The following is a 14,062-nucleotide window of genomic DNA, read 5'->3' on the forward strand; positions in this document are numbered from 1 at the left end:
CAGTAGTGGACCCACAGTACACTGAAAACATACAGGGGCTTGACTATGGTTTCTCACCAGGTTTTCACCTATAAAGGTGAGGGTGCCGCGTGGCAGGTAGTAAACAGGTGACACTCAAGGAAAACTGGTGCTGCGACAGCTGGCCCCGGGAATATGGACACAGACAGTCACTGATATAGTAGGTGCAGCCGAGACACCTAATTGGGCAGGCTTGGGCGAGGTGGAACCATGCAGCAACATCCAGTACAGCAGGCTTGACTAATAGGGTAATATGCAGAAGCTGCCAGTATAGCCAACTTGATGACAGGGTACAATGCAGCAGTGGCCATTATAGCAGACTTGGCCAACAGGATATGATGCTTTAGAGGCCAGTAGAGCAGACTTGGCCAACAAGGTATTATGCAGCAGCAAGCAGTATAGTAGACTTAGCTGACAGGGTATGATGCAGCAGCAGCGGATACGGCAGGTACTGGATCACAGAATGGTTTTCACAATGTGAAACACAGCACTGAACAGCAGCAACATCACTTAGAGACCTGAGAACAAGCAACATATAAACCATGTTGCCCAGGCAACTAAGTAAGGGGAAGTTGCCTTAAATACCAGATGCCTCTCAGCCATAGGCCTGGACAAAATGTAATGCTTACGGATGTGAGCAAGGAGTGGATCCACTGGGCCAAAGCACACAGAAAACCTAGAGGGCCTTCACTATGGTTTCTCACCAGGTTTTCACCAAGGCCTTAGGTGAAGGTGTTGTTCAGCAGGTACAAACCAGATGCCACTCAGGAAGACTTCTGCTGTGGACCCAGAGGTGTGGAGAAAGAAAGCCACTGATATGCTAGATGCAGCCTGGACGGCTGGTGCGGCAGGCTCTGCTGATATGGAACAATGCCGCAGCATCCGGAAAAGCTTGACCTATTGAGTATGATGCAGCAGCCGATATAGCCGACTTGGCCAATAGGGTACGATACAGCAGCGGCCGGTATAGCAGACTTGACTGACAGGGTACGTTGCAGCAGCAGTGGATATATCAGGTACTGGAACACAAAATGGTATTAATAATGTGGATCACAGCACTAAACAGCAGCAGCACTTAGGGATTTGAGAACTAGCAATGTATAGACCATGTAGCACAGGCCCCTCCCTTAACGGGAAGATGCCTTAAATATATTATGCCTCTAAATATGAACTTTAACCTTTTCAGGTGAATTCAATGTGACCTTCTTTGAACTTTTGCATACACGTATTCATCTGTTCAATGTTTCATACTTTTTGCACTTGCTGTTCTGTAGGGAACTTAATAGCAAAATTCACAACAGGGTTTTGAACCTTCAATCCCCCAATCAATTAAGGGGTTCAATTAAAATTGGTATTTAAACAGTCCTCATCATTGTGTTCACATTTTGACATCATGAGATCATACATCTTATTTAGATTGTTTTGTAATATTGCACTTAAGATAGGTTTCTAATATCCTACATAGTTTGGTGTCGTCAGTAAAGACTGACACTTTACTCTCAATCTTATCCAAAAGGTTTTTAATAAAGAGATTATAAAGAATTCTTTCTAGCACAGATCCCTGCGGCACCCCACTGCTGACTATAGCTCATTTAAAAAATGTACCATTTAGGACTACTTTTTGTTTCATATCTTTTAGCCAATTCCTTAGCCATCTGCTTATAGTTTTCCCTAGTACTTGCTTTTGGAGCTTAATTATAAGGCTTTTCTGTTGTACAATAGCAAATGCCTTTGCAAAGTCTAAATAAATCACATCAGCTGCATTACCAATATTCAGATTAGCACTTACCTCCTCATAGAAACCCAACTTGTTGGTTAGACATGAATTATATGTCATGAAGTCATGCGGTTTGTCAGTTATTATACTATTCTCTGTAAAATATTTATGCATGTCATCTCTTTAAATGCCCTCATAAATATTCCACGCTACTGATGTTAAACTTACCGGATGGTAGTTGCCTGGATCCACCTTCTTACCTTTCTTAAATATCGATACCACATCAGCCGTCCTCCAATCCTGAGGCACCAACCCTGTTACAAGCGAGTCTAAGAAGATGAGAAACAGCGGTCTGTCAAGTACTGAGCTCAGTTTCCTCAATATCCATGGATGAATGCCATTTGGCCCACGGTATTTGTCATTGTTTAATTTATTTTAGTGCAGGTGTACTTCTTCTTGTGTTAAATATCAGGTGGTGAACTTTGATTTTTACCTTATTGAATTATCCCTGGAACAGTCAGTTGCTTGGTGAACACCAATGAAAAGTGCCTGTTTAATATCTCAGCCTTTGCTTTGTCCTCTATTATTATCCTGTTTGTTACTATCTGTTAAGAGGCTGATAATATTCTTTGTTTTCATTTTGGCATGGATGTATGTATAAACATTTTTGAGATTTATTTTAATGTTGTAGGCAATTTGTGTTTCAGTATTTAATTTTGCTAGCTTGATTTCTTTTTTAGATTTCCTATTGAGAATTTTATATTTCTGAAATGCTATTTTTGTATTCTCAGCCATCAAGATTTTGAATGCCTTTTTATTTTTTATACTTTGTACTGTATTATTCATCTATAGTGGTTTCTTTTTATTCTTGGACATTTTATTAATAATAATAAAGTTTATTTATATAGCGCCAACATATTCCGCAGCACTTTACAATCAGGTGGGGGCTTGTATAGACAAAAACAAAACAAAATAGTACATATTTCAACAGCTACAGTAGGAATGAGGGCCCTTCTCAAAAGCTTACAATCTACCAGAGGGTATACATTTTCCACAAGATTCTAGTAATATATCCTTAAACTGGCCCCAATAATGTTCAGTACCCCCAGTTACCATGACATGGTTCCAATCTACACGATTAAGTTCTTCCTTTAATTTGTTAAAATCAGCTTTCCTAAAATTCCAGGTTTCAGCATTTCCCCTTTGAAATGTTCTATTGAATATTACTCTGAAAATTACCATATTAGGATCATTGCTGCCCAAGTGCCCCTGGACCTGAATATCTGAAATTATATTTGGTCTATTTGACAAGACTAAATCCAGAAAAGTATCTCCCCTGGTTGGTTCATCTTCCATCTGAGAGATATAATTGTGTTGAATTGTAGATAAGAACTTGCAGCTTTTAGCACAACTTGAAGATTCTATGTCCCACTGAATGTAGGACCTGATTATTACTATCTGCTGTTTTTTTAATTTGTTGCAGCATTTCATCTTCTACCTGTTCAGCTATTCAAGGAGGCTTATAGCAAACTCCAATTAGTAGCTTTCCATTATTGCACTCCCCATGTAGTCTATTATACTATTTGGTGTGCTATGGGGCCACTATACAGTTTGAATGGTTATAAACGGGCCATTATACCACTTAATGGGCTATTTTTGTGCCATTATACTATTTGAAAGGCTATGTAGAGGGCATTATACTGTTTGAAGGGCTATGGAAAACCATTTTACAGTTTTCTGAGTTATGTAGGGGCCATTATACAGTTTTCATGGCTATGCGGGGACCATTATACAGTTTGGAGGGATATGTGGGGCCCATTATACTATTTTTAAGGCTTTGTGGGGCCATAATACTGTTCGGAAGAATAGTGGGTGCCGTTATACTGCGTTCAACCCATTAATCCATATGGAGTTGCCATCATACTGTGTAGAGGATTATGTGAAGCCCATCAACACTATGAGGCTTTAATAGGCAGAAAACTACTTTGTAAGGGCTGCAAAGTTGTGTGTTACGCTCTTCTGTGAACCCTACGAATATTATTATTCTTTTTTTGGGGATGGGGTTGGCAATTAAGACTTCCGTTATGGGGCTTCATGATTTCTATGTACACCCTTGACATCACCTATTTTTTAGTGGATGTCCTACTCCTTAACTAGCAAAAATATAGTTTACAGGTCAGAAATTCCTGACAAACTTCTTATACTATTTTCAATAGATATACAGAACATTTTAAGTACAAACACAATCTAAGCAAAAAAAGGAACCTGCAACAGCTCTTAGTTTTATTTTTATTCCTGAAGATGGTGCCAGAGCCTTCCAAACCAGCAACCTCTATGCTTTTAGCAGCACTAAAAATATCTCTGAATGGACAATGCAATGTAATCAATTATGGTATACTGCGTAGAAGTAGACACAAAGGTAGGAAACCATGCTCCCCTATTTAAAAATACAAAGCAAAGTGATTATGTACAAAAAAAGAAAAAACAACAGCAGTGAGATCTATTATACATCTGTATGAGATGAGCCGAAAAAAGGACATTCATTATATGAGAAGTGTTTGTTACAAGATATAACACTGAGTTTTGCTTCTATACTGTGTGAGTTAGGCTTAGTTTCGATAATATTTATTAGGTTTGAAAACAATGACTTAACGTTCAGACATTCAGCAAATTCAAAATCCAGTTATAATAGAAGTGTAATTGGTTTTATTATGCAGTATAGTTTAACCTCTTAAAGGGAATCTGTCACATTCAAAAATGCTATTTACCTGCTGACATAGTGGTAAGCTGCAGGTAATTCAAAAAAGTATTTTAACCCCAAATTTTAAAAAAATGACCTTTATTTTAACAAAGCTAAAATTGACTCACAGACATAAATACATTCAATATCTCAACTGGGTTCAATCAATTGAGGGATAGATATAAATATAGCAATGCACAAAATTTGCTTTTCCCTTTGACACTCCAACAAATACATCAAGAATTATTTCTTCCTCCAAGTATTAATGAAATAACTGTCTCAAGAGGATAAAAAGGAAAAAATGCAGATATTATAACCATCAAGGGGTTTGTGTATATAACTCTTACTGATACTCATAGTATTAACTCTCCAAAGCCCCTTACTACATTCACTGCCACTACTTGGTAGAGGAGCCGACCATGGAGACAAAAAAAGTTATTATTTCGTCTTCATGTCCAGCTCCAAATCCCCACCCAGGTATTGACCAATAGTTGTGACCCCTAACAATCAAATATCACCCCCAATATCATGGAGTGCACGGAAGGGGTCATTCACTACAGAACAGTGACTTAAGATCAGCAAAAACACATCATCTGAACTGTTATTTTAGAGAATTTCCATAGCAAAACAATCCAACACACATATGGCATAGATAATATAAATTAAGATAAGGAATCCAATATCTATAACCCATTCCTTAATAGGAATTCTTGATAGATGAATTAGTTATCACATATCCACTGAAGATTATCCTGAAGAGAAGTACTTTACAAATGTCCTTCTTCCCAGAAGCAGTTGCTTTCACAGGTGTGATATGTCCAAGGTTCCTTTTGGTAATGGTTAGACACACTGTGCTTGATTGATAGCTTCACAATCCCAAGATACAATTTACACTTCACACCTCGACGCATTTCCCCTCTTGTATGATAAAACCTAGAGGTTCATCAGGAGGTTTCATTAATCCATGAGTTTAATATCAACATTCAATATGGATCTAGAGAAAGGGAAGGAGAAATATATACAATCTCTCAGTATAGATACAACACACTTCTAAATATATACATCAGAAGATTAATCCAATAGGGTTTTTATAGAGCTACCAAATGCTCCCACATGAAAAATATCCAGGGGGAAAGGATATAGCCTCCTTACAAAGTAGGTCAATCCTCAGACCCCCCCAGCAATCCTGTCTACCACACTCCACAAATGTGGTCACTTCACCAATATAAATTTTCCCCTCAAAGAATAATGCATAGTAAATAAATGGGAGGCACAAAAAGATAGACAAATATATATCACCCCCACCAGGTTAGCGTGCTGTTATCCTGGGTCCGGGATTCTCCGTGACGGGGGCTATGTTGACATTGTGCCAGCCCACGTGATCTTAGGACATTTGGGCCCGCAAATCATTGCTGTAGTGGCCCCGCTCTGTCAGTTCGTTTGTGCTCTATCTGGGGTATATGGGGTAAGTAATATTGGCCATATTTATTGCCTATTTGGAACTATCTGACTGAATGCAGTATATATGAACTTAGGGTGGTGGTGATATATATTTGTCTATCTTTTTGTGCCTCCCATCTATTTACTATGCATTATTCTTTGAGGGGAAAATTAAGCCGGCAATCCAAGGTGTCTTCCAGACAGCAACATTTTGTTGCACCCGCCCTAGAAATGGGATTCGCAGTTCTCCAAGCCGGCTGTTAAACTGATAGCCAGCTCACAGAATCTGTTAGGCCTCATTCACACATCAGTGTTTTTGATCAGTAGTTAATCAGTATGTGCATCAAAACCAGGAGTGTCTCTAAACCACAGAACAGGTATGAATTTTTGAATTAGATTTTTTTCTGTAGTATCTACTCCTGGCTTTAATATAAAAATACTGATGCAAAAATACTGACAGGTGAATTAGGTCTAAGGCTCCGGGTCCAGCTTTTAATTGTCCTCACATCCTTCAGGTATGAGTGCAAAAAAAGCTCATTCTATCCACCACTGGTAGACACAGACAGAAAAGGGACCCTGTACAAAAACAGTATATTGGGAATTTTCAGTCCAAAAACTCATCAAAATTCACAATTCCACCTGTTTTGGAAGTAGAAATGTGTCCCCCAACCTCGGGTTAGCTTATCATGATGTTAATGTCACTCCTCCACCACATAGGTCAGCAAGATAATTGCTTCAATGTAGACAAAGAAACAGGAGTGTTATTTTCATGGGCAGAGGATCTTCTGAGGATACAGTAAGAGGATGACAAATGTGTGAGGGAACAGTTGGGATGAGAAATGTATAAGGAGACAAAATGGAGGGGGATGTGAGCTGACAGGGAGAAAAGTGTGAAGGAGCAGTATTAGGGTTCAGTCACATCTGCATATAAAATATGCGACTGCAATGTGAGAAAAAAAAATCGCATTGCACTCACACCAATATTAACCAATAGAGCAGAGCAAATCTACTAGCTTTATCTCTGAAAACTGCTACGTGCCAGGCAAATCGCAGCATGCTGCGAGTGGCTCCGTATCTCCGCAATACAAGTAAATTAGTCAGTGAGAAAAATGCACTGCACACAAACAGCACATGGATTTGTGTTTTTAACATAAAGTTTTACATGCAGTCAAAAGCTAGAAATATAGATAGCTGGATAGATAGAAAGATAGGTAGATAGATAGATAGATAGATAGATAGAGATGTGAAACATCTATATATATAATTGCCTTATTCTGTCTGTCTGTCTGTCTGTCTGTTTGTCTGTCTTGCTCCAAAATTGTGTCCTTACGGTGACAAACAGTGGATTGGCCGCTGGGCTCGCCATGGCCCCGCCCCCCCGCACGGATTGGCCGCTCACCTCGCTTCGGCTCCGCCCCCTCGCACGGATTGGCCTCTCGCCCCGGCCCCCTGCACGCATTGCCAACTCAGCCACGCCCCGCCCCCTCACACATTGTACGCTTGCTCTGGCCCTGCCCCCCGCACGTATTCCCCGAACCGACTCCCTGTAGCGGCGGAACACACACACACGCATACACATAAGAACAGACACACACACACATCAGATCACACTCACTCTCACACACACCTCACACACACATCAGATCGCATCCACACACTCACAAGATCCCGTGATATCGCTTGCCTCTTGGCGGCGATACTGTGCGTGCAGTGACCTTCCAGGACCTGCCGGAGGATCACATGGCTGGAAGCATGTGGTATCTCCGAATGTTGTGATTGTGTGAGCGCGTATGTGCGATATCGTCAGTGTGTGTGTGCGTGTATGTGTGTCTTCTGATGTGTGAGTGTGTGTGTGTGAGTGTATGCGATCGGATCTGTGAGTGTCGGCAGAGGAGCACGGCGTGCAGCACAGCTGCTGGGACCGCCCACCAGTGGGCACAGGGAGAAGTGGGGTGTGTGTGTGAGTGTATGCGATCAGATGTGTGCATGTATACTGTCTGATGTGTGACTGTGGAGCACGATGGGGAGTGCGCAGCATGGGGGATGGAGCACGATGGGGGGTGCACAGCATGGGGGATGGAGCATGATGTGGAGTGCGCAGCATGGGGGATGGAGCACGATGGGGGGTGCGCAGCATTGGGGATGGAGCATGATGGGGAGTGCGAAGCATGGGGGATGGAGCACGATGGGGAGTGCACAGCATGGGGAATAGAGCACGATGGGGAGTGCGCAGAATGGGGGATGGAGCACGATCGGGAATGCGCAGCATGGGGGATGGAGCACAATGGGGAGTGCGCAGCATGGGGGATGGAGCACAAAGGGGAGTGCGCAGCATGAGGGATGGAGCACGATGGGGGGTGCGCAGCATGGGGGATGGAGCACATTTGGGAGTGCGCAGCATGGGGGATGGAGCACGATGGGGAGTGCGCAGCATGGGGGATGGAGCACGATAGGGAGTGCGCAGCATGGGGGATGGAGCACGTTTGGGAGTGCACAGCATGGGGGTTGGAGCACGATGGGGGATGGAGCACGATGGGGAGTGCGCAGCATGGGGGATGGAGCACGATGGGGAGTGCGCAGCATGGGGGATGGAGCACAATGGGGAGTGCGCAGCATGGGGGATGGAGCACGATGGGGGATGCACAGCATGGGGGATGGAGCACGATGGGGGGTGCGCAGCATGGGGGATGGAGCACGATGGGGGGTGCGCAGCATGGGGGATGGAGCACGATGGGGGGTGCGCAGCATGGGGGATGGAGCACGATGGGGGTGCGCAGAATCGGGGATGGAGCACGATGGGGGGTGCACACTTCCCCCCAAAACACACACACACCGCCACACACGCACTGCACAACACACCACACACACACTGGGAACTACAAACACTGCCCTACACAGACACCCACAGACAACGCCGCACACACACAACACCCAACACACAAACACCGCGGCACACACAAATATACGCACATACCGCACAACGCACACATTGCACAAAACATACCTCCCCCCAAAACACACACACACCCCACACCCACACAAACCGTGCAACACACACACACAACGCTACAGACACACAGCGCTCCACAAACACGCAACACACAAACAACACCGCTCTCACCCCCCGCCACACCCAGACAACACCCAGAACATGTACAGCCCCTACACAAACACTTGGTAACTACACACAACAACATCTATATATATAACAAAAATCATACATTAACTACACAATACGTAAATTCTAGAATACCCGATTGTTAGGGCCAGGTGGACGGGCAGACCCAGGAGGTGGATCCACTGGGCCGAACACCTCACTGAAGGCAAGGGGTCCGGTAGCCGGAGCACTACAGGTAGCAGGACAGTCCGTTCAAAGGAGGGGAGTGTAGAAGTCCCTGGGACCACGGAGTCACTGAAGGTAGTCCGGATGACGGAGCTCAGGTTCGGAGGCCGAGATGTTGTCAGGCAGAGTCCGGAACCGACGGAGCGAGAAGACGGGTCACCACAGGGATCAGAGATGGTATGGACTGACGGGATGGCGGACAGTCACCGTTCGAGGTTCGGGAATCATCAGGACCGGATGGCGAGGCAGGAGCGGCTCTAGGAGAGAGATAGGTAAGTATACCGCAAGACACAAGGAGACGTGACTCCTAGCTTAGCAAAACACGAAGAACAGGCCCCGCCCACTTGGAAAGGATTCCTCTATATACCCTGTACCTGATTCTTCAATATCCTGTTGGAGGACACTGGCCCTTTAAGAGAGGGTCAATGACCGCGCGCGCGCCCTAATGCGCATGCGCGAGGCCCGGGTGCCAGAAGCCAGAGCAGGGAGCAGTGAACAGGAGGCAGGAGAGCCGGGCTGGGGCCGAGTTGCCGACGGGCGCCGGGAGCGGGGACCGGGCTGCCTGGGGACCGCAGGCGATGGAGCAGGAAGGCTGTGGAGCGGGGGACCGGGAAGCCTGGCACGGGAGCGGCGGAGCGCGACCTGAGAGCGGGGAAGCGTGGCAGGGGAGCCGGTAAGCAAGGCAGGGGAGCCGGGGAGCATGGCAGGGGAGCCGGGGAGCCTAGCAAGGGAGCCGGGGAGCGTGACACCGATGCGTAGAATCGGGCCACCTTCTAGTATATATATAATGTCCTACTCCCATGTGGCACTAAAGGGTGTTTAGCCTTGTTTTGGGCCCTAAATTCAATATTTAAAAAAAAAAAAAAAAAAAAAAAAAATTACGTGGGGTCCCCCTTTTTTTTTAGCCAGCTAAGGTAGAGCAGACAGCTGCAGCCTGCAGACCGAAGCAGGCAGATTTACCTTATCTACGAATCCAAAACTGAAGGCACCCCAAGCTGTTATTTTAAAGTATTTATTTAAAATTAGATAAATAATTTAAAACAAAAAACGTGCCCCCCAAAATTGGATCACCAGCCAAGGTAAAGCAGACAGCTGTGGTCTGGTATTCTCAGGCTGGGGTGGCCCATGGTTATTGATCCTTCCCCATCCTAACAATAGTAGGCCACAATCGCCCCAGTAGTGGTGATTCTATTAGATGCGCCAATCCTGGCGCTTCTCCTCAGGTCTTCCTATCGCTCTGGTGCGGTGGCAAATCGGGTAATAAATGGAGTTGATGTCAGCTGTGACTTGCCAGCTGGCATCAAGCCCTGGTATTATAATGGGTGGGCGTCTATCAGATACCCCCCATTACTAATCCAGTAGTTGAAAAAAGGAAAATAAATATTATTTGGACAAACACCCCCAGACTGTAGCCCTTGTTCACCAATTTATACACTAAGAATACTATGCCTTTAAACAATATGAGACAGCCCATATGATGATGTCATGTCTTTGGAAGCTTCTGATAGATTTATTGGTAGCATCTGAGTTAATTAGAAACACACCTGTGGATGTATTTTAATGCACACCTGAAACACACTGTTTCTTTGTATAGTATCATGGAAAAGTCAAAAGAAATCAGCAAAAATCTCAGGAAGAGAATTGTGGACTTGCACACATCTGGTTCATCCTTGTGTGCAATTTCCAGATACCTGAAGGTGCATTGTTCATCTGTACAAACCATTATACACAAGTACAAGTAAGATGGGAATGTCCAGCCATCATACCGCTCAGAAAGTAGATGGGTTCTGTGTACCAGAGTTGAACGTGCTTTGTTCAGACATATGTATATCAACCAAAGAAGAGAAGCAAAGACCTTGTGAAGATGCTGGCTGAAGCTGGTAAGATTGTGTCATTATCTACAGTGAAACGAGTACTGTATCATCATGGGCTGAAAGACCACTTTGCCGGGAAGAACCATTACTTCAAAAGATACACAAAAAAGACAGATTAATGTTTGCAAATGCACACAGGAACAAAGACCTTAAGTTTTGGAGACATGTCCTGTGGTCTGACGAAACTAAAATTGAACTGTTTGGCTATTATGACATAGTTTCATTTCAAGGAAAAAGGGAGATGTTTTAAAGCCTAAGAACACCATCCCAACTGTGAAACACGAGGGTGCCAGCATAATGTTGTGGGGTATTTTGTTGCAGGAGGGACTGGTGCACTTCACAAAATAGATGGCATCATAAGGAAAGAAGATTATGTGGCAATTCTGAAGCAATATCTCAAGACATCAGCGAGGAACTTAAAGCGGAGTCTGAAGTGGGTCTTCCTAATGGACTATGACCAGAAGCATACTGCTAAACTGGTTACAAAGTGGCTTAAGGATAACAAAGTCAATGTTTTGGAGGGGCCATCACAAAATCCTCATCTCAATCCTATTGAACACTTATGGGCAAAGTTGAAAAGGCAGGTGCGAACAAGGCAGCCTACAAATATGGCTCAGTTACACCAATTCTGCCAAGAGTAATGCACCCAATTTCCTACCAAGTACACTATGTGAAGAAGAATTATTAGGCAAATGAGTATTTTGATCACATGGTAATTTTTATACATGTTGTCCTACTCCAAGCTGTATAGACTTGAGAGCCAACTACCAATTAAGTAAATCAGGTGATGTGCATCTCTGTAATGAGGAGGGGGGTGGTGTAATGATATCAATACCCTATGTAAGCTGTGCTTAATTATTAGGCAACTTCCTTTACTTTGGCAAAATGGGTCAGAAGAGAGATTTGACGGGCTCTGAAAAGTCCAAAATTGTGAGAAGTCTTGCAGAGGGATGCAGCAGTCTTGAAATTGCCAAACGTTTGAAGCGTGATCACCGAATAATCAAGAGTTTCATGGCAAATAGCCAACAGGGTCGCAAGAAGCGTGTTGGGCAAAAAAGGCGCAAAATAACTGCCCATGAGTTGAGAAAAAAATCAAGCATGAAGCTGGTAAGATGCCATTTGCCACCTGTTTGGCCATATTTCAGAGCTGCAATGTTACTGGAGTATCAAAAAGCACAAGATGTGCCATACTCAGGGACATGGCCAAGGTAAGGAAGGCTGAAAAACGACCTCCTTTCAGCAAGAAACATAAGATAAAACCTCAAGACTGGGCCAAGAAATATCTTAAGACTGATTTTTCAAAGGTTTTATGGACTGAGGAAATGAGAGTGACTCTTGATGGGCCAGATGGATGGGCCAGAGGCTGGATCAGTAAAGGGCAGAGAGCTCCACTCCGACTCAGATGTCAGAAAGGTGGAAGTGAGGTACTGGTATGGGCTGGTATTATCAAAGATGATCTTGTTGGAGCTTTTTGGGTTGAGGATAGAGTGAAGCTCAACTCCCAGACCTACTTCCAGTTTCTGGAATATAACTTCTTCAAGCAGTGGTACAGGAAGACGTCCGTATCGTTCAAGAAAAACATGATTTTCATACAGGACAATGCTCCATCACATGCATCTAACTACTCCACAGCATGGCTGGCCAGTAAAGGTCAAAAAGATGAAAATATAATGACATGGCCACTTTGTTCACCTGATCTGAACCCCATAAAATGATCTGATCTACAGGGAGGGAAAACAGTACACCTCTTGGAATAGTGTCTAGGATGCTGTGGTGGCTGCTGCATGCAATGTTGATCGTAAACAGATCAAGCAACTGACAGAATCTATAGATGGTAGGCTGTTGAGTGTCTGTGTCGCCAGGGGTTAAGGGGATACCCAGAACCGGGCCAAGGGGTTGCTTCTGGAAAGGGGATCACGGTGTCGTGACCCGGTCCGTGCTCCCTGGTTCCACAATAAAAAGGGGGGTTATGTTCGTGACGCCACCCGTGGAATGTGATCAGAGATGACCACCGCTGCTGCAGAACCTCCGGGGTGATGGAAGGCAGCTTGAGATGGGACGGCTCCCCACGGGTAGAGCCTTTTCCCCGGGGCAGTATGTTAGTCTATGGGGGGAGTGCAGGACACGAGCACAAAAAACAGGCAGACTCACGGTTTTGCAGTTTCTTTGTCCTTTACTGATGATGGTAATCAGCAGAGTACTGTCCACGGAGTCTGTGAGGGGTTCAGGGCTTCTCCCACCCAGCCGGGCCGTTTTGGCTTTCTTGCCTGCACTGTGTGTCTGTGGCCCTGCTGCTGTGTGAACTATGCAGCCGACTCTGCTCTGCTCTGCTCCTAGGTACCGACCTGACAGGCAACTCGAGTCCTTACTTGTATGTTCCTGAACTCTGCGTTTGTTGCTTGTGTCTGTGGTACAGATAGAGAATGTGGAATCCTCACTTCTCTGGTGTTCACTGTGCAGTATGTAACCTGCAGTCTCGGATCCAGCATCCGTTCTGTGTGCTCCACTGGGATGAGCTCAGCAATGCTCTGCCTCCCAGGAATGTTCCTCTGTGTACTCTTTCTCCTTTCCTCAGACCCTCAGCTAGGCCTGGAATTGGTCAGTGGATCCTGAGGTGAGCTAAAGCCAGCTTCCAACCTGCAGAGATCCTTTCTCCTCAGAGCTCTGCACTGAACTTCCAAACTGAAACTACTGACCATTTCCCCTTCCCACCAGAATATACAGGGAAGCAGCTTGGTCTCCCCCTTCTGGCCAGGAGGTCTTGATGTTGTGTGTGGGGAGTTAACCCTTTGTGTTGTTACTGTGGCAACCCTGGGGTGCCACATGTCATCATAAAGAAAGGTGGCTATATTGGTCACTAATTTTTGAGGTTTTGTGTTTGCATGTTAGAAATGTTTATTTCTATATTTTGAGCAGTTAAATTGGTTTAC

This window comes from Anomaloglossus baeobatrachus, chromosome 5 (assembly GCF_048569485.1).
Source record: "Anomaloglossus baeobatrachus isolate aAnoBae1 chromosome 5, aAnoBae1.hap1, whole genome shotgun sequence".
Taxonomy (NCBI): Eukaryota; Metazoa; Chordata; class Amphibia; order Anura; family Aromobatidae; genus Anomaloglossus; species Anomaloglossus baeobatrachus.